The sequence below is a fragment of the Ambystoma mexicanum genome, chromosome 3p (assembly GCF_040938575.1).
Source record: "Ambystoma mexicanum isolate Mex_15411 chromosome 3p, UKY_AmexF1_1, whole genome shotgun sequence".
Lineage (NCBI taxonomy): Eukaryota > Metazoa > Chordata > Amphibia > Caudata > Ambystomatidae > Ambystoma > Ambystoma mexicanum.
Genome location: NC_090925.1, coordinates 846,653,663 through 846,680,610, shown reverse-complemented (window position 1 = coordinate 846,680,610; position 26,948 = coordinate 846,653,663). Strand labels below are relative to the sequence as shown.

At 46.8% G+C, this 26,948-nt stretch overlaps 1 protein-coding gene across 2 annotated transcripts in view; it reads left to right on the top strand.

Annotated features, from left to right (window-relative positions):
- Positions 1-26,948, top strand: part of LOC138580989 (serine/threonine-protein kinase NLK2-like) — a 370,858-nt gene that overhangs the window by 237,449 nt on the left and 106,461 nt on the right. The gene's annotated exons all lie outside the window — the stretch shown is intronic.

Here is a 26,948-nt window from a genome sequence, read left to right as displayed (position 1 = left end):
CCTCACCCGGAGGAAAGGTTCAATACAATACTCACTTTGATACAGCTGTATCTGCGCAGCAACACGGCCCACAAGGAACCAGCAACATCCCCACCCACAGGGATACAGCTCAAACGGAACCAGAAGTACCAGAATTGGGATACAGACCACACTAACCCAGCCCTCAATTTTCTGCACACTCTACCCACACAAATCTCACACAACTATTTCTCTCCCAGCAATCCGCACGCACTTTACCACACTGCATCAACAACACATAAACAGCACCTACTGCACACGAGGTCTCGCCCGATCCAATGCTTGCACCAAAGCCCAGCACCCGGTGTACTGTACACCGAGCTGAAGTTGCCAACAGCACACCACCTCTCCTGCTCCCGACTAACCCTACCCGCCCTCCTTCCTGTTTACTGAACCGCGAGAGCGCCTGGGGACCAATTCCGTTGGTGACGGTGCGCTATGTAAGTACCTATAGCATAGCATAACATAAATCATAATCCAATAATACATGACTGTACACGAAGCAAACATGTATAAACCCCCAGAATCTTAACTGAATGAAATCAGAAAAAAAGGTTGCCAATGAGAAGAAAAAGGAAAAAATATCTAAATAACGTAAACCAAGATGACCATCAGCTGAACATATTTCCAAGCACAAGAGAATGTCCTCGATTTAATTACAGCTCTCACTAAAATGTATTTCTTTACTTGGACCCAAATATAATTCCTTCAGGAGTCTAGCAACTTCGGCAGTCAGAAAAATGTTGTTTCCTGATGATAATCTGTCCCAGAACGCATCAGAGTTTAGCCAACATACACCATGGACAAATCTCTGAAGTCTTTCCACTCTCAGATCCCTGGTACTAGGATATTTAGATAGTAGATGTTTGATTGACGGTTGTTTTTTTTCATCACATTTATCACATATGTCAGTAGTACGCTCCTCTTTATCCCTAATAAACAGAATCTCTAAGGTTGGAAGTAGATTTAATCTAAATCTCAGAAATACTGATCTTGAAATTGGATCCGACGATTTATTTAAATCCGAAGGCAATACCGACCTTCGTTTGTCCACCAGTGAGAATGAGGATATCTTAGACTTCCTCATTTTATCAATCGTCCCAATCCAATCCCTTTGTTTCATTTATCACCAGCATTGTATCTTTCATGGATTCACATGCTTTGAATATTCCCCGTCGTCAGGGTGGGAACCCCAGTCCTTTTTAAAATAGCGTTTTCACTTGGAAAACTTCAACACTTTTGTGTCCTATCAACGTCTTTTTGGGTGCTTAGCCACCACCCAATAGGACGTAGGGTATAAATTGGCCCGTTCCCGCGGCTTCCCTTCAGATTTCAACTGTCTCCAAAGTGTCAGGATCACCTCGTGCTCGTTATGATTCTACACGTTTGGTGTGTTGTCATTTTTTTCCCAATGTCTTTGGGAAAAACTTTGTTTCGGCCCTGCGCGACTTGCGGGCTGAAGAAGGTATATGAAGGGGATGGCCACATGGACTGCCTCTATGGCCTCTACCCTCATCACTCCGTCGATACCTGCGACATCTGTAAAGGCTTCTCTCCGAAAACGCTAAAGAACAGCAATCGGCAGTTGGTGCCTTGGTTAAACAAAGGTACCTACCCTTCATCTGAGGTGGGAATCGGTTCACTGCCTGGCGCCTAAGAGACCCGCTACTACAGTTCCTCGCCGGTCGGTGTCGCCCCGCTTTGAGCAAACACCTGACGAAAGGGGCCCCTTCATCTAAGCATGGTCAGTCTGCCCAACCCCGTAGGCCGGAGGGAAGGCTTGAAAAAAATGTCTTCATCGGCGAAGGACAAAAAGGACTCTTCGAAACGCTCCTCTTCAGGAGACCATCGTAGTTCATCCTCCAGTAGTCGTCGTCGAAGCATCCATCCAGGGAGTCTACTCGGGTGGGATCGCCTGAAAAAACTACGCCACAACTGTTGGCGCCGCCGACGTGAATCTCGTCATCGACTGTTTCACTGCTGGCTATGGTGTCTGCCTCCACGATTGTGTCATCGGCTCCATTGACTGCGGTCAACGAAGGCCCGGGGTTTTCGTCGTCGACGGACACCTTGCTACCAACAGGTGGGGCGTGGCAGCCTTCGGTGTTTGACGCCCTTCTACCGAACACTTTGCTACAGCAGTAGGCGCCCTTTCAGTGTTGTCGATGGAGGAGGAACGAGAGCCAGTGGTGAACCCAACAGGCCTCGTCTTACAGTGTGTTGGCCCTTCGACGACGGCCTCAGCCCGGGTTTCTGGGGGATGCGTTCTCGTTCCCGTGGACGGGAAGGTTCGCGTACGCATTCCCTCAATTTTCACTCATTCGGCGGACACTCCAATGGATTCAGAAATACCCATGCTGTGTGATTCTGGTGGCCCCGTACTGGGCCAGGCAGCCGTGGTTCTCAGCCCTACTCCATCTATACGTAGCAGAACCGATTCAGTTGCAAGTGACGCCAGACCTGTCTCAGAACAAGGGCGCTGTCTGGCACCATGATCCAGGGTCTCTCAGCCTGACAGCTTGGCTCCTGATTTCTCCGAGTTTGGCCTACTGAACATTTCTGGTGACTGTCGCCGCATTTTGGAGGCGGCTAGAGCTCCATCCACGAATGTCTCCTATGCATGCAAATGGAAAAGGTTTTGTGTGTGGTGTAAGGGCCAGCCTGAGATGGACCCGTTGAACATTTCACTGGAGCAAATTCTACCCTACTTGTTGCACTTGGCAAATAAAGGTTTAGCGTTCTCCTCCATAAAAGTACACCTGGCGGCCATTTCTAGATTCACTCGGAAGAGGCATGCTACCTCTCTGTTTAGGGATTGTCTTGTCAAACATTTTCTGAAAGGGTTATTTTGGACTTTTCCTCCAGTCAAGAAATTCCCTCCTGGTTGGAGCCTCAATGTGGTGCTGTCAGGTCTGATGAGGCCCCCGTTTGAACCTCTGTCGTTGACGCCCCTACAGTTGTCGTGGAAAGTGGCGTTTTTAGTGGCAATTAATTCGGCAAGAATATCTGAATTGCAAGCTCTGGTAGTGGATCCTCCGTACTTACGTTTCTTCAAGGACAAGGTGGTGTTGGCCACTAACCCGCACTTTATTCCAAAAGTGCCAACCACTTTTCATAAACTTTCTTCCATCGTGCTGCCATCATTCTTTGCTTCTGCTTCCTCATCGGCAGAGAAGGCGATGCATACGCTGGATGTGAAAAGAGCATTGAAATTTTATCTGAGTCGTACTCAGGGGTTCAGGCTTTCTAAACAAACTCTTTGTGGCTTATGGAATCTCCCTCAAGGGACAGGCAATCTCCAAGCAAGGGCTATCTCACGGGGTCTCATTGGCTATCTCGTTCTGTCACTCTAAGACGTAAAAGCCTTTAGAGATGCGTCCGAAGGCGCACTCAACGAGGTCCACGGCTTCGTCGGCGACATTATGGTCTGGGATTCCGCTAGTGGACATTTGCCAGGCAGCCTCCTGGTCAGTGCTGCATACCTTTACTCAACATTACTGCCTGGAACAGCAGCATGGTGCAGATGTACAAGTGGGACGTGCAGTCCTGCAACGCCTGTTTCAATAAAGTAAGCCCTGCAGCTTCGGGGTATCTATTTCAATGTTATCACTGCTGATGTCGTCTTTGCTGGTCTCATGTGTTTGCTTTGGTGATGTATTGGTTTGCATTGCACGTCTCCATGTATGATTGATTGCTACTGCTATGTAATCTATTCAAAGCATGTGAATCCATGAAAGATTCAATGCTGGAGAAGGGAGTAGTTTCTTACCTGGAACTCCTGTAATTTCGCCAGTGTTGGGATCTTTCATGGATTCACATGCACCCGCCGGCCTCCCCTGCATGCAAACCTGTTTGGTTCCTCTACTTTGGAGGTTAAAATCTGAAGGGAAGCCACGGGGGCGGGTCTATTTATACCCTATGTCCTATTGGATGGCTATGCACCCAAAAATACATTGATAGGACACAAGTGTCAAGTTTTCCAAGTGAAAACGCTATTTTAAAAAGGATCAAGGTTCCCAGCCTGACGACGGGGAATATTCAAAGCATGTGAATCCATGAAAGATACCAACTCTGGAGAAGTGGAGTTACAGGTAAGAAACTACTCCCTTCTTTTACTTTACAGGGATTTTGGACAAGGAGATCAGAAGTGCATTCTGAGCTAACCAGTATTTCAGAGCATTTGGTTTTTAACTTAATGAGAAACATATCAGCGAATTGCATTAACACGGCCACATCCTTGTAAAGAGAGCTCTTTGGTGGATCTAGGATTAACCTAAACGAGGAAATCCATTTCCACTCCATCCATGATTTTAAGGGGGACAGGCCCAGTTCATATCTGGGGCAGGATATGGCTCCCAAAGTTTGGCCTCAAATTTATCCCACTCTATATCCATGGATAATGGGTTTGAGTCCAGACCAAAGAGAATGATTGGCACCACCTTTTCAATATAGAATTTCACAAGCGGCAAAATGGAAAATGTAGAGAATATCGATCTGATCCTTTTCATTTGCGACCCCAGATTCATGGCTTTTAAATCGATGGCTGAGAGAAGATGGTTTTCTTGTCGGTAAGGATTTGATAGGGGCTCCCAAATAAGTCACTTTGGTTACTATTTCAATTAGGTGTTGGTCCAATTCCCAGGTATAGGACTTAAGTACCTTCTTAGAATGTTTAAAGATCAATTACTTGGACTTGTTTGGGCTAATTGTTAGATTCTTTATAGCATAAACCTCCAATGCAGACAATAGACGTTGCAACCCAACCTGGGAATGATCTAATACCTCAACGTCGTCGGCATATGCTAACCAATTAATTTTTGTATTTCCAATCTGTGGTGTTATTAAACCTATCTCTTGTAGCCATTGATATGTCAGCCATGAAAAGGATAAAAAGAAGAGGCACTATCGGGCACCCCGGTGCACTCATCTTTTATGGGACCCGACAGCTACCCTGATCTACGCAGTCTAACTTGCATCATTGTCCTCTGGTGTAATTCCATCAGAATGGATAACAGATTGGGAGGGACCCCCCAGGCGTTCATTTTCTTCCACAGAAGATTTCTATTAATGGTGTCAGACGCCTAGGACCGTGCAATCCATGTCCCAAAAAGGGGGATACCCCCCTTCAGAAGGGATTCTGCTCTCAAACAACTTAGAACCAAACCATTTAGGGATGTAGATGGACCCTTCCTGAAGCCCGTTTGTTGTTTTGGTACTATACCTTTTTGATTTGGCTCAAGTCTCCATCTCACCCAGTATTAACCCCACAAAGATTTTACTGTCGCCATCTGAGAGTGAGATGGGACGATAGTTTGATGCTGATAGTCAATCCCCTTTTATAGATCGGGATCACAATGGACAGTCTCCACGACTCTGATAATATTATCTCGACAAAGAAATTACCAAAGAGCTTTTTTAACACCCGCGCCCAGACGAACGGGTTCATTTTTAGAATAGTGTTACTGAGACCATTTGTACCCACAGCCCTAGAGGGGGATGATTTCTTTAAGATTTCAATATCATCACTGGTGAAAACTAGGGACCACTTGGCGATCATTTCCATTTCAGGAGCAAGCGTTTCTAAGGATCCATAGACCTCTGAGAAGTGGTCAATCCAAGTCTGTTATTGTATAATGGGTTCTTGTTTATGATTTGGAGGATCATAAAGAGACCCAACAATAGACCAGAAATTTCTGTATTTCCTCAGGCATAAAGAGCAGAGCATTTGTTTCTCCATCTTGTTGGAATACAAAGTGCCTATGAGACCGGATCCAATTTCTGTACTTATTGTTGAGACCTCTGAGTTCATCTTTATAGACTTGTGTGTCGTTGTCTGTCTGCTTTTTTTTTTTAGGGAAACTTTGTTGCCTTATATTTTTCTTTTGCTCTTGAATTTGTGCATCAAAGGTATGTTTGTGCACCGTATGATGTTTCTGGGCCTGATAAATGGGGGGGTTAAAGTTGGACAGGAAGGAGAGAAAAGCTATCTGGGTCACAATGTACTGAGAGTTTTTGATCCGATAATTGGTCAACAATGTCATTCAGTTTTTTAGTGAACGTTACCCCCCCTAGCCCTCTCTGTTGAACTTCTTGATTCGATTATCTGCAGAAGAGTTGAGAGAGAATTCCTGGGTATATAGGAAGACCGTATAATCAGAGTCAGAACCCAGGACAACTTCTAACATGGCATTGTCATCTATATTGCCTTCGCCAATCTTGAATCTAATACAGCTCTCAAACATTTTTCTAGAAGCAAAGAAATAATCTATCGTTGATAAGGAGGCACCCCTTTGCCAGGTCGGAGCACTCTGAATATCCCCCAAAACGTTTCCATTGAACAACCATAAATCGCAATCCCTCATGAAATTTAGCCACACATTTTCATTGCTAATTTTAAATTAAATTTTCCTGATCATCGATCTTTTGTAGCAATACATTGTGAGTTCAGATCTCCCGCTATTATTTATCTGAGGGATATAGGGATGATAACTCAACAACTAAACAATCAGATTTTGTAGGAACTAGTTTAGAGGGAGAACCTGAGGATTCCAATACACATTGGCAACAATCCAACTCGAACCAGATTTGGATCCTCTTCTCTCTGTTCTTACTATCAAAATGCCTTGATCTTCATTAATTAACATATTTGAAATACGAAAGACATAATTTTTACAGCCAATGAACAAACCCCCCATTGGCCTACCACCTCCCGAATCCAATGTGAGTTGCTGATAATTTGAGAACCCATCGACCCCAAATGCACAAGTTAACCATGTTTCTTGAAACAGAATCAAATCGGAGTTCTGAAATATATGGCTTCTTCTGGGGTCTTGTGAAAAGGAGGCATATCCTCTGGTGTTCCAGGAAACTAAGCTAATCTGATTGTTTACTAGAGCTTCTGCTGAGGAATGCCCATTTTAAGGAAGTCTTGGGAGATTATCTCGGGGACCATTTCCCACATGTTCGTTGAGAGTGTTGCATTGCTGAATTTACTACACAAAACTTGATTTTGAACCTGGCTAGAAGAGTTCAATGTTTGCATATTCTCACTTAACGTATTATAACAAGAGGGTCCCTACTGCTGTAAACTGAATTTGCAAGGATTCTAATCACAAATTATTTCTAAAGGCGTACCGGGATCGGTATCACACATTTTTTTAGAGTTCTCCGAAAACAATGAGGGCAAGTTTGTAAAAAAGTTTTTGTGTTTATTTCACAAAGAGAAATTTGAGTAGACTAAATGTGAATGGTTTATCAACAATGAAAAACGTAATGAAAAACATAAAAAACATGATGCAATAAACAAATAGCTGCAAACACAAGGTTTCCTAATTTAGAAAGGTTAGTCAAGAAGAAAAGAACAAAAACACACAAGTTCAATTATCAATTTGTTTGGCTTTAGAGAGAAAGCAAACAGAAAATTCAATTGTCAATTTGATCGCAAAAGAGGGAATGCTCGTGGAAATAGATACATGGACTACAAATAGTGAAAAATTGTCTAATTGTAAGCCAACAAAATTACGTTTTTGTAATTTCCTTTACTGAAAATGGTGAAGTCCAAATTTGCTCTGTTTCCTGTATTCCAATGACCCGTCTGCCTACGTGTACGTGTCACAAAAATAATGGACTAAAAGTTCAAGTTGACATCATCAAACAACGTTTCGGCAAAGGTGCCACCTGTCTGGCCATGAGTTCATAACATAGTAGAAGATTGCCTTCCTCAGGGCGAGATACCTCACAACAACTTGACCCTGTGGGGAAGCAGACATGAAAAGAATAAATAAAACATGATAGGGGCAGTCCCCTGTTCATGAAATAAAAATGCCCTTATTGCTTTAAAAGAGAAAAAGGAAAAAGGAAATTACCTAGTGGGTGGGCTGTGGGTAATATGGAAGCGAACAGGCGTGTTGAGGGCTCAGAAGCCCAGTGATGGCCGCCAGGAAGGGTTGGACCGGGGTAATCCACGGAGAGACTGCATCAAAATTGAGGTCACATTGGAGAAAACACTCACTGGAAATGGAAATGGATGGAGTTAGTGTGTGGATAGGAATAGTTGAGGAGAAGCGTGTAGAAAAAGCGCTGTCTTTATAGGGAGAATACTCACAATGGAGTATCCAAAGTAGTTGATTCTGCACAGTGGCATACGTAGTGGTCAATGAAGTCCGTAGTATACCATCAAAAGAGGGGGCTGGTCACAGGCGCGGTGACCGGGAGAATTCCCAGCCCAGTAATCATTTTAATGCTGCATGAGGGCAAAGACCGCTGTTTAGTCACCTCACAGTTGCATGGAAAAGGCGCTAGGTGCTGCCTCTAAGAAAAGAGAAATGGAGGCAAAAAGATAATGCTGAATGCATTCAGCTACAAAGCTATGGCTTAAGTGTCAGCAGTTGTTGTATGCTGAGAGACACAGTCCGTGACTCACGGCGTCTTACCTGAATAACAACCGAAATCGCTTTAGCCCGGAAGCTCCTGTTTCACTGCTGGCTAATAGAGCTCTAATGAGGCTTTTAGAAATGTGCACGTGTACGCTGTCGGTGGCAGCAGGGGCATGTGGCCGTGTCCCATTGGAGCTTGGTCTAGGGAGCGCAAGGATTGGCTAGGGATAGCCGTGCCTCCGTGTTAATCACGAGGGTGGGAGTAAAATGCCTTTGTGACGGCTGCTCCTGTAACTCTGAGTTACAAGGCAGTTCGCGGGAGGGAGCGGGGTGATTTGCTGAGGGTTGCCGTGCCTGTGCATGGATCAAACGGTTGGGTTTGGAACTGACTACACAGCGGCTGTTGCTATAAAGCTGAGTCATGTTGCAGAACGCCGGAAAGAACACGTGAGCAAGCATAACTAGCGCTGGTGGGTCAGCCTGAATAGGTGAGTCTGGATCGTGACTAACAAGTGAATTAGGGATTCTAGCAGACCTGCCTAAATGAATTGAAAGGGTGGAATAAGCCACAAATGGATGCATAGAAAAGCATAATGAAGAAAGCTAATGAATTGAAGAAACAAAATGAGTGTGGATGGGGTTCCAAGACTGTGATCATGGAGGTAACCCTGGGAAGAAGCATAATGAAGAGAGCTAATGCATCAAAGAAACATATGAGTGTGAGTGGGATTCCCAGACTGTGATTATGTTGATAGGGAATGGGATTCCCAGACTGTGATTATGTTGATAGGGAATGGAGCACAAAGCAGAGAAATGAATGAAAAGGAAGCAACGGTGACTTAGATTGGAATAAAATCTTCATTAAGTCCGCTTGTGTGGGTGGATAAGCGATAAATCCATCGAGCCTCCTTCTGAAGGAGACATTGAGAGACATTCTGGGTATTCTTTACCACGTCCAAGATCCACCAGAATATATCGTTGCGGAATGTTGTAGTTCAGGGTAGTGACTAACCAGAGGTGCAGATGCTGTTCTGCAACTGATTCTCGAGCGATGCTCCGAGATTCTAATGTGAACAGGTCGAGAGGTTTGACCGACATAGCGAAGTCCGCAGGGACATTGAATACAATACACTGCCTGTTTCGTTTTACAGTTTGTCATAGTGGAGAGAGTCCAAGTTTTTTGCCCAATTTTGAACTCCTTTAGTTTTTTAGTGAATTGGCAAACAGAACAGGATCCACACGGAAAATGACCTACAGTGGTCCTAAGGTCCCAAAGTCCCATTCTGGGTGAGTCTTTTTTCAGAGAGGAATGGACAAGTTTGTCGCGGATGTTGCTGGCCCTCTTGAAAGCAAAACGTGGTGGGGGCACTTCGGGCAGAGTGATTTTAACAATTGGCCAATATTTCGAGATACGTTTTTTGATCTCAAAGGTTTGAGGCCCATGAGATAATACACATGTCATTTGTGTGTTGTTGATATCAGATTTAGAATTGGGGTTTTGTTTGGGCGTAAGCAAAATATCCCGATCAGTAAACCGGGCCCTTTTGAACGCCTGAGTGATCAATCTTTTGGGATACCCTCTTTCTTTTAAGCGACTGCTCAGTTTGTCTGATTGTTCATAGAAATCATGTAGGTTAGAACAGTTTCTCCGCATACGGAGAAACTGTCCATAAGGTAAATTGTCCCAGAGGTGCCCGGGATGGTTGCTAGAATAGTGTAAGAGAGTATTTCGGGATGTTATTTTGCAATATAGGGAACAGTTCAATTTTCCTGATTCATCTTTGATTATTAGGTCTAGAAATGCAATTTGGATGTTGCTGGATTCCATGGTGAAATTAATGTTAGGATCCACATTGTTCAACCAATTGTGAAAGTGTTAAGTCAGCTTTAGATCCGGTCCAGATGAAGATATCATCATCAATGTACCTTTTCCATTTCGTTATGAAATAACGAAAGGGATTGGTTTGGGATAAGATATGGAGGGATTCAAATTTAAAAATAAAGAGTATTGCTAAGCTGGGCGCAAAGGCGGCCCCATTGCCGTGCCCTTTGTAAGAAAAATTGGCCATTAAATTCAAAGTAGTTTTTATTTAAGGCTATAGCCATGAGTTCCAGGATGAAGTTGTGCGGAACACGATCCTGGGTATCATACTCCAGGAGAACTTCTCTCATACACTCAATGGCCTGGTCCTGCGGTATGCTGGTGTAAAGAGATTGAATATCCATCGTCACCAGCAATTGAGTTGTGCTGTCAAACTCAAGATTTTCAAAGATCGTAATGGTGTCAGTCGTGTCTCTAAGATAGGTTTTGGTTTTGACACTGATGGGTTTCAAAAATGTGTCGATAAATTTGCACAAGGGTTCTAATATGGAACCGCAGCCGGACACAATTGGTCTCCCTGGTGGGTTTTCCAAATTCTTGTGTATCTTGGGTCACGCATACATAGTTGGAATGCGATTTTGACTAGTGATAAGAAATTTAGATTCTTTTTCTGTGATCCATTTACGGTCTAGAGCGAATTGTACTACGCTCTCAATTTCAGTGCTGATGTCGCGAGTAGGATCTTTTCTAAGTTTTTTTAATAGCTGACATCATCTTGTAATAAAGCATCCATCATGGATATATATTGGGTTTTAGACATCACAACAATTCCACCTCCCTTATCAGCAAGTTTAATAATGATGGAGGGATTCTTGGATAATTCAGTCAGAGCTGAGTTTTCTAGTTTAGAGAGATTGTGTCTGATGGGTTTGTGTTTGGTTTTGAGTTTGTCAAGATCTCGAAAGACACACTTTTCAAATGTCAGGATTTCTTTCGTAACTTCATTATCTTGTGGTTTGAAAGTTGAAGGGACTCGTCGGCCTGTCTGTTTCTTGCTCGTTCTCGCCATGTTCATTGAAAAAGACCTTGAGACGCACTGCCCTCAAAAACCGGCGGATCTCAAGTTCTGTTTCAAACCAATCTGTCTGTTGTGAAGGTTCAAATGAAAGCCCTTTCGAAAGGACTTTAATCTGAGATGGGGTAAGGTCAATATTGGCTAAGTTAAAGATTGGTATATCAATTTGATTAATTACTCAATTATTCTCAGTTAACGGACACGATTTGGAGACCCTCGGCCCCTTTTGGTCCCAGGCCTCTTTCTCACCTATGATACATTCTTGTCCTAGTCTTGATTGTATCACCACTTCAGCTATAGTAGTATCAGGGCTGAAGGGAAAGCTCATTAACTCAATATCTGAGGTAGAGAAGTACTTCAGCGCGGGGATGAGCTTCATTTCAGATAAGATTGTAGAGCGATTTAAGGGTGATATTCCATTTCTATTTGGAGTCTTTCTTGATATAAAAACGTTCAGCTCAGAAGTTTGTTGTTGAGAAATGGCTTTTTTTTGGTGCGCCTCCAAGACCTTACTCGACAGTGGTAAAGGTGGGGCTGATTGATTTACACAGTTTTTGTTAGCTGATGTCCCAAAGATTTGTTGTGGTAGTAGCAGGTTTCCATCACTCTTTGGAAGAGGCAAGCCTTGGCCGCATAGCTGGTTGGATACACCTACACTACTTTCACCCTCTTTTGAGCCTTCCATATCAATTTTTCCTGAGTTTTTAGGGCCTTAGATTTTGCTTGCTTTTAGGAAGATGGAGCAATTTTTTTCATAGGCTTCGTCATTTTAGTTTTCTGTTTTGCTATTAAGAAAATATGGCCAATTTTCCTTGTCGGCTGGATTGGTTCCGTTTGGATTCCCACTGTAGTTTTTGCTATTTCCGCCATTATAATAGTTGTGGCCCCTTTGGGGTCTTGGGATTTAATGATCTTTTTCCATTATTAGTGGCCTTTTCTTTCTCTGCTCTTTCCTCTGACCCTATCCTCCCCTTCAGATTTCTAAGGAAATGATTAGTATATGTAGTCTGATTTTTCCTCTTTTGTTTCCCTAGTTTATTAGCATCTGAGTCTGAAATTTCGGTTGATCCCGTGTTCTTTTTTTTTTTCTCCGCTTCTTAGTCTTGCCATTTGATTTCTTTTTGTTAGGCACTTCCAATCCCTCTATTGCTGAGGAGACATTTATTACCATCTCCTGATCAATTTCTTTGTGGAAGGCCTGGAGTTCGGCCACTTGTGCCATCTGTACGAACTTTTCCGTCACTGAGGCAGACAGGGTGGTATCATTTAGTGAGATCTCTGAATTAATGTTAGAGAGGCACAGTGCACCATTTCCACAACCACCTTGAGCTGGAAGATCAAGTTTTGCAGAGATGGACCTTAGATCATCCTTTATATCACCCCCCACCCCACTGCTTGGTCAGGAGGTCCATTTTTACTGACTGGGCTTTGCTTGTAGAGCGCAGTTCAGCCAAGATCTCTCCCACTGAGTTGTTAACTGCTGATTTAATAGCAAACATAGTAATCTCCGTTATTTCTAGCTCCTTGGTGATATCTAAAAATATGCCAGAGTGCTGCTTTACTTCTAATTTTAAGTTTTCGAAAACTGACTAAAGAGCTTAGTACGAAATGTAATGTCATTATTGAGGGCGGTAATAGTTCTTCCGATGTGTTTACTTGTTGCTGGTTACACTTGGTTGAGAGACTTGCTGTTGAATTGGGGGGCTTCCGAGTGGGGACCTTCTGTCCCTGTTGGAAGTCCCAGGCTCCTGCTACTGTGTTTAATTCATAGGATGAGTCAGCCGGAATAACATTTTCCATCTCAAGATCTTCATCGCGAAGATTGATAACATTTTCAGCGGTTTCCTTTTGGGGACCAGACAGTTGACTGCGCTTCAGGTCATCAACGGATGGCCCCACAACAGCAGCTTCAGCTGGGTTTGTTAAGCCCAATGAAAAATGATCCAAAATGGCATTCTTCATTATAGTCGTTCTTAAGTTGTAATTGTGATTGGCTGGAAGTGAGTCTTGAGTAAGTTCGTTCAATGGGGTGGACTCTCCCGTTTCCTGCCTGGGTACAGCTGTTATGTTTGTGAGCCCAGAGCTGGTTGGTGGTTGGTTGTCTGATAGAAAGACCACTGGATGGAGGGAGAAAAACTCCCTCCACTGACTTTTAGCATTTAATTGGACCTTTCCCTACTGTATTTGTGCCCTGATTGTTAGTGTTAACCTGGTTTGCATTGGTAGGGTTCATTTCACTGCCATGGGAGCACACAGGAGATTATATATGTTTGGCATTGGTCTGTGATCAGTGTACACTGTCTTTTCTCGCCTTAATGTCTGAAATAGTGCAAATTAGACCCACGGGATTAACGTGTGGCAGGTCTTGGTGGCCTGGAGCAGGAAAACAACACGTGGTTCAAAGACTATATGCCCACAGTCTCTGGGTTTATGTATTGATAGTGTGCAATCATGTTACACCAGGGGTTTTAAATTTGGTAGTTCTTGGGACATGATGACGGGAAGATCAGCACTCTGGTCAATGGCGGTCAGCCCGCAGTCCTTGAATTTGTGTGCTAAAGTTGCATGTGGAGATCACTATGAAGAGGTTTCTTGTGTCCGCGACCCAGTACAGGGAGTTCAGCGACCCTGAACCATGTCAGAGCTCCATAGTTACGACACTCAGGACTTCCCTTGCGCTCAGTTTTCCTCTCGATTATGCGGCGAGCTCCGATGCCTCGCCCCCCCAGAAGGGCAGGACAGCCGACTGGCAGGACGCTAAAGAAATATGCGAGTCACCGGGATCACGTGTTGGATAGAAAGCACCTCGTAAGTGTAATAGTTGAAATTATGAGTTAAGGTTGGGGAGGGGGGGTGGGGTGTAAGTTCCAAAGAAGTTCCAGGCTAGGAAGATGTACTCTCTTGCAAAGTATATCGCGGAAAGTTGCCAGAGGCTTCCAGCGTTGCATGGCTTTATCTCTTTGTCAAATTACAATAGAGCAGGAGCGGCAGTACGGGGTAGCACGAGCACACAGTTACTTTCAGATATTACGTGTCCAGGGATTCTTGCCCACAGCCCGGTCGTGCACAGACTGCCTCCGCTCCTAAGAGGAAAAAGGGATTTTGTAGAAACCTCCTGGGTAGCATACACTGAGGAAAGACTGTAGAAGACTGTGAAAAAGACTAGAATAGGATGACAGACTGCACAGACTGCCTCCACTCTGCCCTTTCTACAATTAATGGCTGGTGGCAGTGGTTTACTTTTTCCTACCATCGTGTGTTTCTACCGCGGGCTGCAATTGCACCCATGGTACCCATTTTGTGAAAATGGCCCAGGTCTTCTTTTTTCGCAATTTCTTGTTGGAAAGGTCCTTCTTGAGATTTACTATATACGTCAAACCGGGTTTGGTCCCATTGTTCGTTTCGTCTTTGGCAGGATTCACTGGTGAAGCCCGCCTCCTGGCTCCAGCGTGTCTGGAAGGGCAGGAAGCAAGGGAGGTGCCGAAACTCCCTGTGCTTAGTCCTCTTGGTTACAGGAATGCACCCAAAGGTGATTGGCTTGAGGGCTGTCCTCGGAGGATGTTATGCAGAATTGCATGCAGTACCCTCTGGGACCACCGCATACAATTAGGAATACAGGTCAATTAGGAATACAGGTGTAAGCAAAACCAACCTTCGTATGTACTACACAGTTTTTGGTAGCGAGCTGACAGTCAGGCTTATATCAAGAGGGAATGTGAGCAGTAAAAGGATGCTACACAGAGGTCTTGATATCACAGTGGTTCAAGTAGACATTTATACTCAAGGTTTCGAGGGGATTGGGTCCTCCGACGTATTCCATATCTATGACAGTAATCACCACAGCTGTGCTGCTTTGGAAAATCTCCTGCATCGATGACGTCGATACGCCGCCCCCGAGGACCTCCTCCGACGTCCCTGTATGTTATAAGTAGGACGCACAACGCCCATAGCCTCAGTTCCGTTTTTTCCGCGAACGTGTTCACTTTGTGAATCTCGGTACACCTCTACTCTATGGAGTTGCTGTTCATCTCGGTTCATCGAACCTGTTCGTTTGTGAAGTTATTCTTTGTGAAGATGTCTACCTCGTCTTCCACACCGCCTCCGGGCTTTAAGAAGTGCAGGGACTGTGGGTCCAAGATGTCGGTCACGGACTCGCACGACGCCTGCCTCTGGTGCCTCGGGGAGGCCCATGACTGCCATTCGCTCACGTCCAAAGCCTTGCGGTAGCGCAAGAAGTTATCAGTAGATAAGGTTTCCAAGCCCTGGAAGTCGAGGTCTGCGGGGCTTTCGACGGACGACTCGAGGGGCGAGTCTCCGCGTCGGAAGTCCAGTGGGTTTCGGTCCCGGAGTCGGTCTCACCACTCCTCTTCCTCTTCGAGGCACTCCCGGAAGCACCATCATCGGTCACCTTCCCCGTCCTCATCCGAGGACTCCGCCCGTCAGCGGGTCGCTTACCCCACCAAGCATGCGACACCGGAGGAATGGGCTTCCTTCGGGAAGAAAATGTTGCCGATTCTCGAATCGCAGGGCACTGGTCCGTCCGCGCCTCCGAGTGCGGTCGGTCGTGATCAGCTGAGAGACGCCGCTCGCAGGCCTTCGGGCTCGGGTGGTCGTCACGATTCGCAGGAAAGGTCCCGCTTGGACAAGGGGAATCGTTCTCGGCATGCCCGGTCCAGGTCCCGGTCCTCGACGCGCTCGAGACCGAGTGAGCCTGTGAAGTCTTCGTGGAAGACATCGACTCCTGTGGCGCCGAGGTCGTTGACGGACTCTCTCAAGGCTCCGCCTCCGAGGAAGTCGTCGACGCTGTCGGCGCCCAGGATGTCGAGGGACACGCTCGGGGCTCCTCCCTCAAGGCCTGTGTCGACGCTGTCTGCGCTGCATCTGCCATCGATGCCAATTCTCTCAACGCCTTTCGGGGCTGTGTCGACGGGGGTACCCTGTGGCTCGGGGGAACCACCTAGAAAGGCTCTGGCCAAGGTCAAGCATGACTTTGGTTCCAGTTCTGTGCCTTCTTACCGTCATCTGGAGTTCATTTCAGAGGTGGATAAGGGCTCTGATAATGGCATGGTGCCTGTCACGGTGCCTGACGGGATTCTCGCGGGCCATAGTCAGTTTGAGGACCTGAGGCGGTCCCTGCATGATGCTAGTGGGCTGGACACCTCTCGGGAGGTGGAGTTTTGGAGGCCTGAGCCTGGCACTCATGCCGATTCTTCGTACCGGCGCCTTACGTCACTGGTCACAGAGTACTTAGGATGGTCTGCTCCCCCAGGGGAGCTTGTTCAGGATGACCTTATGGATATCCTCGACATTGGTCCACCAACTGACCCGGTACTGCCATTCCATATGGCTCTGCAAAGAAGGGTGGCAGCGGCTTGGACTGCTCCAGAGAGTCTCCCGGCAGTGAGCAAGTCTTTGCCGCGAAAATACCGCCCAGCCAGTAGTGACCCCTGCTACTTGTCCAAGCACCCTACTCTGGAGAGTTTGGTGGTGCAGGCGGCTACGGCCCCGGCAAAGCAGGCGTCATACCCTACCATCCCTCCTTATAGGGACGACAAGCGTTTTGACGGCTGGGCGAAGAAAGTGTTTTCTGCAGGGGTATGGCGCTTCAGGCGGCCAACTCCATTTGTGCCTTGTCTCGTTTCACGCACACTCTGTGAAACTGTATTTCCTTGGCGGTTGAACATAATCCCAAAGGGGATGAAAGGGATGGTTTCCTTGCCATGGTTCAGGATGGCAAGGATGCTATGTGTGAGGCCGTTCAGTCGGGTTTGGACATGGCAGATTGCGTCAGCCGGTCCATGGCGCGAGCACCGTGATACGCAGGTTTGCATGGTTGCGGAAGTCGGGTTTGCTCCTGATGTGCAGGCTCGGTTCCTCAACATGCCCTTTGACGGGGAACATCTTTTTGGCAGCAAGGCTGACGAGAGCCTCGAGAGGTTGCAGACCTCCAAAGCTGCAGCGAAGTCGTTGGGTGCTGCAGTTCGACAACCTCTGCCTTTTCGTCCTAGGGGACAGCAATGGAGGGGGAGGTTCCTTTCGTTATTACTCATCCTTTTGGTAAAGCAAGAGGAGCTGCCAGCCAAAGGGGCCACCGTAGGCGTGCCAGAGGTGGAAAATGAGGTACTCGAGGTGCCAAGGCCGCTCGGGCTGTTGCCTCTTTGCCCTCAGGCAACACCGCAGCCGCTTCAGCTCAGTCATGAGGCCATGTCCCATGGTTCGCCGGTTGGGGAAAGGCTGGCGCAGCATCTTGCAGAGTGGCGCGCCATTATTTTAGATGTGTGGGAGGAGATCATAACCCACGGCTACTGTCTTCCTTTCCGGCAGAGGCCTCAAGACAATCCACTGGGGAATCTCTTTGAAGAGTCTGGATCCGCTCCTTGCACAGGAAATTCAATCCCTGCTGGAGAATGGCGCCATAGAACTGGTGCCTGTAGCGGAGAGGAACAAGGGATGGTATTCCCCTTATTTTTTGATTTCCAAGAAACACTGGGGATTGAGACCCATCATGGACTTGCACGGTTTGAACAAACTCCTCAGGAAAGACAAGTTCAAGTTGGTTACTCCTTTCTCAAGTCCTCCAGGCCCTTCAACTTCAGGACTGGTTGGTGTCTCTCGACCTCAAGGATGCTTATTTTCATGTGCCGATCCATCTGAAGCACAAGAAGTACCTGAGGTTTGCGGTTGGCGACTCGCACTTTCAGTTTCAGGTCCTGCCGTTCGGATTGACCTCCGCCCCGAGGGTCTTTACCAAGCACATGGTAGTGGTGGCAGCGCACCTCAGAAAAGGGGGGGGAATTCACGTCTAACCCTACCCCCTACCTGGACGATTGGTTGATCAGGGCGCGCTCTCCCAAGCAAGTCCTGGATCATCTGTCAGTCACCTGCCACTCCCTCCAAAAGCTGGGCTTCTCCCTCAACTTAAAGAAGTCCCATTTGACACCAACTCAGAGGCTCCAGTACATCGGAGCAGTGCTCGACACGTCCCTAGGGCAGTGTTTTCCTCCCCAGGTGAGGGCTCATCACATTCAGCAGATGGTGCACAAGTTTCAACTTGCCCAGACTCTCCTGCCGTTAGAGTTCTTGAGACTGCTCGGCCTCATGGCATCCTGCATTCTTCTGCTGCCAGAGGCCAGGTTGCGGATGAGATCTTTGCAGTGGGCACTCAAGCTCCAGTGGTCTCAGTCCTCCGGCAGGATGTCGGACCCTGTTCAGGTGCCGTCTTCGGTCACCCGGGACCTTCTGTGGTGGGCCGACGAAGGCAATCTGATGAGGGGGGCTCCGTTTTGGCTGCCCTGGCCAGAGGTGACGATCGTGTCGGACGCATCCCTCACGGTATGGGGAGCTCATGCCAACGAGTTGACAGTCAGCGGTCGTTGGTCTCCGTCGGAGTCCAGACTCCATATCAATCTGTTGGAGCTGAGGGCCGTCAGGCTAGCCCTGAAGGCTTTTCCGACGACTGTGCGAGGAAAGAATGTCCTGATCCTGACGGACAACATGGTGGCCATGCACTACCTCAACAAAAAGGGGGGGTGCAGGGTCACATCCTCTGTGCAGGAAGGCGATGCAGCTCTGGTTCTGGGCAATCCAGCAGGAAGTTTCGATCTCGGCAGTTCATCTGGCAGGAGACAAAAACGAGACGGCGGAACACTCTGAGCAGGCAGAGCACGATCTCTCACGAGTAGGAGTTGGCTCAGGAGATTCTCCTGGACATCTTTGTCCTTTGGGGGACCTCTCAAGTGGATCTCTTCGCCTCCAGTATCAATCGGAAGTGCGAGAGGTTCTGCTCGTGGGAATTTCCTCCAAACGGAGCCTTAGGAGACGCGTTCGTGGTGGAGTGGTCCTTCCCACTGCTGTACACGTTTCCTCCAGTCCCCGTCATCCCGCAAGTACTGCAGAGGTTACGGAGGTTCGGTTCCCGGATGATCCTCATTGCTCTGGCGTGGGTCCGGAGGACGTGGTACCCGGACCTTCTCGACTTGTCCATCTGCCCTCCACGTCGTCTTCCCTACCGATACGATCTGCTCTCACGGGAGAGGGGGGGGGGGTCAGGTTCTCCATCCAGAGGTCAGGTCCCTCAACCTTCACGCTTGGTTTCTGAAAGGTTGAGGTATAAGGATTGGGACCTCCCTGAAGACGTGATGGAGGTGTTGCTTTCGGCCAGAAGGCCCGCAACAAAGTCCCTGTACCGTTGCCATTGGAGGAAGTTCTGCGACTGGTGCAGGGTTAATGATGTGGATCCTTTTGCATGTGAAATTCCCATGGTTCTGTCTTTTTTGCTTTCTTTGGCCCACAGCGGCCTTCAAGTGGGTACCATTAAAGGTTACCTGGCGGCGCTGTCCATATTTAAGCGCTCGTCTGAAGAGTGTTCCTATTTTAAAATTCCTTTAATTTCTCTGTTTCTGAAAGGGCTCACTAATGTGTTCCCTCGTCACCTTTCCAGGTGCCCGGTTGGGATTTGAACCTTGTACTCAAGTTTCTGATGGGTGCTCCGCTTGAGCCTTTGCATTCATGCCCTTTGAGACTGTTAACTCTGTGAAAACTGTATTTTTAGTTGCGGTCACTTCCGCTCGCAGAGTGAGTGAGTTACAGGCACTTTCAGTTAAGCCACCCTTCACTGTGTTTCATAAGGACAGGGTTGTCCTTGGAGTTCGTCCTTCTTTTCTTCCTAAGGTGGTGTCGGAATTTCATTTAGGCCAGAAGGTTGTTCTCCTGGCATTTTATCCTCCTCCACATCCTGGTAAGGAAGAGGAGAGGCTCCATAGGCTTGACCCTAGGAGAGCGTTAAGCTTTTATATTTCACGCATGTCCCGAGTCAGAGTGGACGATCAGCTCTTTATTGGTTACGCTGGAAAGCGTTTGGGACAGGCTGTGACGAAACAGACTTTGTCTCGCTTGATTATTTTGGCTATCTCTGAGTGTTACCACTTGGCGGGTAAGGACCCACCAGTCGGCTTACGGGCCCATTCTACCAGGGGTATGGCTGCCTCTACTGCCCTGCAGAGGGGTGTTCCTATTCGCAACATCTGTGATGCAACCACCTGGGCTTCAGTACATACTTTTGTATGTCACTATTCCCTCGATTCCATCCGGGGGCAGGATCTGGTCTTTGGCAAGGCGGTCCTTTACTCCGCAATTTGATTGGGCATGCTAAATTTCTGTTTTCTAAATTCTTTTCCCACCTCCTTATTGGTACTGCTTCGGGAGTCTGTCATAGATATGGAATACGTCGGAGGACTCAATCCCCTCGAAGAACAAGTTACTCTCTTACCTGGTAACGTTCTGTCGATGGGATGGTCCGACGACGTATTCCATATCGCTCCCTCCCTACCTTCCCCGCTACAGAATTTCTTATGCGATTGCAGCTTACGTTTCCGCAAGGCTTTGTGTGTCAGACTGGCAAAACTACAACTGAGGCTACGGACGTTGTGCGTCCTACTTATAACATCGGCCGTCGGAGGAGGTCCTCGAGGGCAGCGTATCGACGTTGACGCAGGACTCAGACGCCGAAGATTTTCCAAAGCAGCACAGCTGTGGTGATTACTGTCATAGATGTGGAATACGTCGTCGGACCATCCCATCGAAAGAACGTTACCAGGTAAGAGCAACTTGTTCTTCTTGGTAAAGCACTTATTAATTTATTAGTCAATTTGAATACCTGCACTAGGAGGAGGCAATGTAATATCATACACAAACATACTTCAATACCAAACCAATAAGTTTGAGTGAATAAGGCTCCCCTGAAATAGGAGCAAAATGGCATTTCAGTTACTTTAAATGGGAGTAAAAAGGCACAAGTTAATAAAATAGATCACAAATACTTTCTTAGGCAGTGCAAATAGTTTCAGTTCACTAGAGGACTCGATTCAGTTCAAAGGAAGAAGTCATCCTTGAAGGGGCTTCTCTCTCGAGATGAACTTGGAAATTCGGACCTGCAGCAGGGCTTCACCGGGCAAACAACGGTCCTGGAGTTGCAGCAGCCGTCCTCTTCCAGCTCGTCTTCGGTTCTTTCGTTTCAGTGGTCGACTTTGCTTTCCAGTCCAAGAGACTTGCCTTTTAAACAATTTTCTCCCTTTCATTCCAGCCTAGCTGCCACTCACCCAGCAGGGTGGCTGTCCTTGCCGGGCAGTCAGCCAGCCAATCACGCCAGAGTGCATTTGGGTCTCCTAGGAGACTAAGCACAGGGAGTTTCAGGCACCTCCCTCACTTCCTGCCCACCCCAGACACTGAGACGCCAGAGGCGAACTTCAGTCCTGAAGCCCGCCAACGGCATAGAAACAAAGGGACCACGTTTCCAAAAAGAAATGGCGAAAAAAGACCGGGACCTGTTTAAACAAAGGGCTTAAGGCGCCATCTTGAAAAACACGGCTCCCGCGATTTTTAGCTACCGGTGTTCGCGGTCGGGAAAGATCATGGTAGTTTGTTGTAAAACCATTACCACCAGCCATTTCGATAGGAAAGGGTAGCATTTTACTGCTACATGAGTTTCTAGACACGGGATACTAGGTAACCCCTCCAGCACTCTATCGGAACATAGTGTGTGTTGGGTCTAGGAATTTAAAATGACTAGTAAAGTCAATTCTACTTTACATTCTCTGGGAAACAGTAGTTTATACCAGAGACGGTATTTAAACCTTTTGGAAGTCTAAAGACATCCCTGTGTCACTGCACTGAGGGTGCTGTGTTACACACATGAAAAGATGATGCCTATGGAGTTATGTAAAACTTAATAATAAAAGAACACAAGAGTAAAACACACATCAAAATACATGAGTGGGACAAAAGGCTGACTCTTTCCAGGTAAAAAAAATCAAGTCCTCAAAATCCAGCAAAGTTGCTGCGGGTCTCTAAGGTGAAGGGAATTGGCACATTTATGAGAATTCTCCCTAACTGGTGCAGGGCAGATATCTTCCTGGCATCTAGAGGGCTTTAATTTGGTGATGATGTCCTCTACCTTCTTGATGGATACAGGGGACAAATTGAAAGGTCTCATGGTTATTGGTGAGGGAGCAAGAGGAGCTTGTGTTGGTTAGTATCCAGGATCGTGAGTTTTTTGGACTCGATTTCATTTTGCAGAACAGTTATTTTGTTCACTAGTACTGACTGAATGTTGGTGCACCATGAGGCGTCTTTAATGCAGGTATCTGGGATTCCAACTGTTTGAGAACATCAAACAGTTCTTTAGTGTTGGATTTTGCTTTTGTGATGCAGGTGTTGTACGTTTATTTTTTAGTTTGTAAGATTGCTTCTTTGTAGTTAAGGGACGAGATTATGAAGCTGTCTTTCTTACGACGTCCTTTCATCGCCTGCTTTTACATCGCCAGGCTTTTAAACGTGCACATTCCATCGAGTGCTCATCGTTGTTTTTAGGGGGCGGGGAGTGGGAAAGGGCAAATAAGGGTTTGGGCGGGTGGGCAATAGTAAGTGTGGTTTGGGGATTTATGGGGGGGACTCCCCAAAAAAATAAACGATGAGCACATTCGACGTTTAAAAGCCTGGCGATGTAAAAGCAGGCAATGAAATGACATGGAACCCTTTCTTGGAGGCTGTTGGGTGACTTTTCCAGAGTGCTTCAGCGTTTCTTTTAGTTGTGTGCAGTAATCTGAGGTGTGGGGTGAACCACAAGTTCAGATGCGCGATAGGTTTGGCTTTGCCTAGTTTAAGGGGGCAATTGTTTACGGAATTGAGAATGGTATGGTTGAACAAGTCCACTAAGACCGTAGAGTCTGAGTGTTTAGTGTTAGTGGAATTGATGATTGGTTGGATTAGTGCAAGCAGCTTTTCCACTGTTATACTCCGGGAGTTCGTAGTTTTGATGGAAGGGGCGAAGTTGAGAGAAGAGTTTTGGATTCCTTTATCCTTAATTGTGAATGAGACAAAGTGGTGGTCGTTCCAGGCACAAGGTGACTTGGATAGGACATTGATGTCACAGTTAAGGTCTGCTAGCCAGTCTAGCGTCCTACCTTTGTTGTACGTAGGTTCTGTGATCCGATGTGTGAAACCTAGTTCAGAGATAGATGAGGCGAGGGAAGCAGCTTTGGTATCTTTTACATTTTGGCAGCCCAGATTGAAGTCTTCAAGTAAGATAATTTGTGAGCCAGGCTTGGTATTGTTTGTTAGGAGAAGAGTGATGTCTTCTTCAGATGCAGGGGCCAAGTGGTCTGTATACCAAATGTAGGATGATTGTGCGAGAGGCAGAAATGGGTAATTTGACGGACAGTATTTCTGCAGAAAGGGTTGGTTGGAAATATGCCTAAGGCCGCCTAGTGCAAGTTGTATTTTTTTTTTTTTTTTAAAGATAATGGCGGTTGGAGTCTCTATCAGATCGGATAAAGTAGTCTCTATCAGATCTACCGGGTAGAGTGGGACACAGGCGAGTCAACAACCCCAGCCAATCCCAGCCAACATCTTCACTCGCCCCTTAGCTGCTACTAGGTACCACAGTGTTGTGGAATTGTCTGGATATTGGCAATCACCTCATTAGCTAAGTTGTGGACATTGGCAGGTGCATTGACCATGTGAGTAGGAAGGGGGGGACAGGTGGGGTTGTGAGGGAGGCTGGTGGCGGTGGGGGCCAGATGTGAAAGGGACCTTGAATGCCGGACAAGCCCAGATCAGGAAAGAGGCGCAGAGGAGCTCCCACACCCCATCTGGGGAGAGTACGCAAGCCCAGTGCCTCAATTCAGGATAGAGATGCCGACTAACCAATTCCACTAACAATTTGCCCCTCTGCATACACCTCTCAAACTCCAAACCAACCACAAACCTACAGCACAACAAACCGCACAAACTTCACTATATTGCAACAACAAAACAAAAAACACATAGACTTGAACAACAGTACATGACGACTACCAGCCGCAAACACCCCAAGCCCAACCAACGGACCCACCGAGCTGAGGCCGCCAACAGCACATCATTGCTCTTGCAGGGGACCACTCCAGTGGTGATAGTGTGCAGTACAAATGTCCTTTAACATTTACATTAACAATGATAGAATACTTATCTGGGAGCGCAAGTGAGAGAGCAGGTCCTGCTGCAGCATGGAGCCATGTCGCAAAGACTCTTAGGAAGTCGAGGGATGTTAGTGAATCGGCATTATCAAGGGCATGCGCTGGTAATGATCTAGCATTAATCATCGCACCTTTCATTAGAGTACTGGGATTGTTGGGAGTATTGTGATCCCTAGTGAGGGGATTGGTTGAGGTAGCGGATGTTTTGTATTTAGGTTGGAATTGAGCAGGTGTGAATCTAGAGCCCAGCATTTCATTTCAGCGAGCAAGGTTGGTTAGGCGTTGGTCTTTTGGTGAATTGTTTAATCCAAAGGTCAGTTGCGTTAAGATATGGGTTAGATGGGCAGTCTGGCAAATTGAGATAAAGTTTGGTGGTAGCTAGGAAGCCTTGTGGTAGACATGTGGTGGGTGGTATGTGGTTTAAAGTGAAAAACCGTCTAGGTGTAGCTAGAGAAATGTTTTGGAGACTAGGCAGGGTGTTCATGTTGATAGAGGGCACCTGATGTAAACAATCCCTATAACTCCTGAGGTAAGGTAAGCTGGCGAGTGCAACGCAATGTGCAGGTAAATGGTAATGGGGTGGAGCATGAGCATGGCTGATTGCAAAAGTATTAGAGATTGAGGAGCTGATGAGCGTTTTGAGCCGTTAGCAACAATTGGAGTAAGATGCAGTATTCTGTGCCAGGTAAGATACAGCATTCAACATTCAGAGCCAGGGAAGGGCAGTTGAGGTTTTACGAATTGAGCTTGGATCAGCTGGGCAAAAATTGAATGGTAGAAGTAAAGGAGTAAGCACCACAGTCAGCTAAGGAGTAATGCTAGGTATTGGCATGTGCCTGGACAGATACTGTGCACAGAGATGAACAAATTTAGGCAAGATCATTTAAGCATGACGTTTGGTGAGGGCATAGACATTAATTAACGTAGTTAGCTGGGATACAGTGCTAAAAGTTTGCATGCAGTTAGACAGATGCGATAATAGTCTAAACAGAATTATCAGCGCAGGTTAGCATCACAATCCTCGGAGGTAATGCTAGGTATAGACATGTCTAGGCAGATATTGAGCACAAAGATGAGCAATTTTGGCAAGATCAGTTAAGCAAGACATTTAGTGAGGGCCTAGGCATTAATCAACAGTCAGCCATAATATGTCGCAAGGCATTGGCATGAAGTTAGGCAGGCGCAGTGATAGTCAACACGTGCGCAGCATTAAGCATGTTGCTGATTATGTGGATAGACAGTCGTAGCATGAGAATGAGATAATGCGGAGCGTAAAGGCAGAACATGCTATTGCGCCGTTGTGGATCTAGTGCCAAGCACTATTTAAGGCAGGAATAGCTAATAGCAGCATGGTATGAAGCAGCGACTGAATGTAGAAGTGGGTTAGGCTTAAATAGTATTTTGGAATGGAGGGCGGATTGGAAGTCCGTGCAAGGTCCAGAATGGTGACGTTGTTTGCATGCAGTTTGAGGCTCAGTGGTGGGTCAGAAGCGGAGGTTGTTTTGAGCACAATGCGAAAATGGGGCTGGGCGGTGAGGAGCGTAGCAAGACGGTAGCAGCAGTGGGGGGCGGGGGGTAACAGGGATGAAGGGCAGTTTACAGCAACAGAAAGCTTATGTCTCACTGTGGATGCAGGACAGGACGAGGACATGGAGTACGGATGAGGAGTTCTGGCAACGAAGCATGGCGCTTGGTCAGCTCAGTCAAGAGCCTTCGTGTGTGCCTTGGGGGTGTGCCGGCACCCTCCGATAGGCTACAAGAATCGGATGGTAGCTAATGGGCTACTTGAACAAAGGTTGAAGGTGTGAGGATGCCAGGGTCGGCCATCTTGGACTGGTTGTCGCATAGTTCAGTTAAAGCAGCAATTTCGCAATACAGCTGCTTCGATCTCGGTAAATACTCACTCAGTTTCAAATGGTTTGGTCAGACCACTTAATACTGTTTCAGCAACCGCAATGTGATCAGCTAATATAGTAAAAGCCCAGGGGCTTACCTCCGACCTGATGGTCTCGATGAGGTGTGCTGCTTCTATTGCAGCGCTACAGTGAGAGGGGAGCTCCTGCTCTCTGACGTGGTCTCTCGGTGGACCATCGGCTAACAACTTCAAAGGTGCCTATTGCATTGAATTTAATACAGAGATAATCCCACGCAATGGAATTCCCCACAAAGTTGCAGATGTAGGTGGGCGCCATTTGAGTTTCAAGTATGTACGGGAAGAAAGCCGGCTGCGGTAGGTTTAGCAGCCAAAGTAACAACAGTTTGCTCTCGTTTGAGAGACCAATTTCCCCCTCATTAGTTTTAAATTGGGGAGCTTTGACATTAGTACACCATCCCAATTGCTCCCAACCCATTGGTCTACCATGCTCAATATCCTAACCAGATTTGAGTTCATGTAAACGGCTTTAGAAACAAAAGCATTAAACAGAATCCCCATCAGGGAGCGTGTGCAAGTTTCCAAAGCAGCTTCAAGCTGTTGAGCACAATGCGTTCAGGGGTCATAGTGAGCTCAAATTCCAGGGTGATCATCTCGGCTGGAACAAATGAGGGCAATCTTAACAAATGTTTTAGAGGGCTGATCGCAAACTTGGCAATTAGTTTCAGAATGCGCGAGCCACAGACCTCAGCTGCATAACACAAGATTGCCACAA